The sequence below is a fragment of the Gadus macrocephalus genome, chromosome 23 (genome assembly GCF_031168955.1).
Source record: "Gadus macrocephalus chromosome 23, ASM3116895v1".
Classification (NCBI taxonomy): domain Eukaryota; kingdom Metazoa; phylum Chordata; class Actinopteri; order Gadiformes; family Gadidae; genus Gadus; species Gadus macrocephalus.
In genome coordinates this window covers 19,940,966-19,943,465 of record NC_082404.1, presented here as the reverse complement: position 1 = coordinate 19,943,465, position 2,500 = coordinate 19,940,966, and positions in this window count along the sequence as shown.

Sequence of the window (2,500 nt, the reverse complement as noted above, 5' to 3'; positions counted from 1 at the left end):
TAAAATAAAACACGAGTTAAATTTGCACACATGTGAATCACTTTTGGTGTCCTGCAGATTTCCTTTTACATTTAGCAGACACTTTTATTCAAAGCGACTTAAAATAAGAACATTTCTCAGAAGAAAGAGAAACAATATATCGCTGTCGGTACAGCTATAATATTAATTGAAACAAGTTCTAAGCGTTTACAATTGCTGCGTAAAGGTCCAGATGTGTCAGTCTCTGTGTCTGTGATTTAGCTCTAAGAGCTGATGACCGGCCAGGGGATACTTTACAAAGCCAAAGATATCATTCTGACATAACTCCTACTTGATGACATATGTGATGACACATCTCACATTTGATGACACCCCCTGCCACACAGAACACTCAAAGACGTCCCGGAGGTTCCCTATAGGCAGCCAGCCTGTCCTGTGAAGCACAGTCTATACAACCGTACAGTTCAACTTGCCCATTGTTACTCACTGGATCATGGGAAGGATATGGCTTTCACTGGAGCTACGACTCACCTCGATGCTATCGGGAACACAGTCCAGAGTTAATCACTGGAGCTACGACTCACCTCGATGCTATCGGGAACACAGTCCAGAGTTAATCACTGGAGCTACGACTCACCTCGATGCTATCGGGAACACAGTCCAGGGTTAATCACTGGAGCTACGACTCACCTAGATGCTATCGGGAACACAGTCCAGAGTTAATCACTGGAGCTACGACTCACCTCCATGGTATGGGGAACACAGTCCAGAGTTAATCACTGGAGCTACGACTCACCTCGATGCTATCGGGAACACAGTCCAGAGTTAATCACTGGAGCTACGACTCACCTCGATGCTATCGGGAACACAGTGCAGGGTTAAGGGTCAAGAAACGGACACACGTCTCGATCAATATTCGATATTCACTACTCGATAAAACCCGAGGTGCTGGTCGCTCCGACGGAAGCTCTGCCGTTGCCATGGTGAGGGGTCTGTTGCCCTCGCCTGTTGATGATGATGACGATGATAGAATGAAGAGCGGCGTCTCGTCAAGGTCAGGCAATAATTTCATGCGCACGGGGTCGTCAAATTGCAACGTCTCACAGGTGTCATGTCTCACTTCACGAGTGAGTTCCCAGGTGTGAGAGTACGTGCCTCTATTGGTGGACACTGTGTGTTTATATATTTATACGCAGGACAACAATAGAGTATGCCCGGTGATAGTATAAAACATTGGTGCACTGTGGGAATGGGGAAAAGGTTAATGGCTACACAATGAAAAATATAATGAGAATAACATTGTGTTTAACAATGCAGAGAAAGAGCACCTGTAATAACTCAGTTTATTTTCTAAAACAAGGGCATAACACACACACAGACTCGTGGATTCTGGCGATGGAAGGTCATTGGTTCATAATTCATTCACACTGGTTTGTGAAGCGGTTATTCTTTGTCAAATGAAAAGAAAATCCTGTCCACAAAAACACACTCACACAAACACACAGGCATATTGCTTGCCGCACAACCGTAATGCTCACAACATACACACAGTGGCAACCTCTCTCTCTCTCTCTCTCTCTCTCTCATTGCAGGAGAGGGGAAGTGTGTGAAACAATCAATAGTTGGCCATGAGGCGAAGATTCAGTAAGAGAGGACAGGGAAAACATTATGGGAGAGAGAAATTAGTGAAGACGAAGGAAGGCAGCTGTCTTTCAGTAAAGCATTCATCATCACTATTCAACACTCACCATTTAGTATTGAACCCAAAAAAAGCATCGAACAACTTAACAAACGTAATAAAATTATCAATCAGGAAATCGATTTTAGCGGGATTTCTTCCGATACCACCCTCAGCAGATGGGAATAGACAACAATGTGCATCTCTGAGTCCTTCCTCATAACTTCTTCCTTAACTTCTCCCTAAGTGTGCTGACCTTGCTCACCCCTGGCTCCCTGCCTTCTTCATCTCGGTAATCCTGTGCACCGAGACATGCAGCGAGGCTTTGAAGCCAGCCACAGGGATAGCCAGCCTGTGTTGCAGACGGGTGGTAAAAAGATTTCATGTGCAAAAACCATGGATAATGACTAAATACCCCAGGAGGGAGGCAGGCAGACGGGAGAGAGAAAAATATAAAGAGAGAGAAAAGTGTCCGGGCGAGAGCTTAGATCGGGCCCAAAAATACCAGCCTGACCCAACCTGAGACATCGCACAGTCCATCTGAGCCAAGCAAAGGCCAGCCCCATTGGCTGCATTTCTCGGAGAGCCTCAGAATTGGGCAGAGAATCAAACCTCTAAAACAGAGGGATTATTTGTGTCCCTGAAGATCCCTTTTGAAGTGCGTTTTCATCTCACTCTCAAAACATAACCACCAATTTGTCTGTCTCATGGCAAGGGTTCCATCATTGAGGATACGATTCTGAACATAACCTGCCAATACAGCTCTGACTGTGCTGGGATAAAAGCTTTTTCACGGTTGTCAAAGTATAACAAATGTATACTTTTACAATTACATAGCGTAAG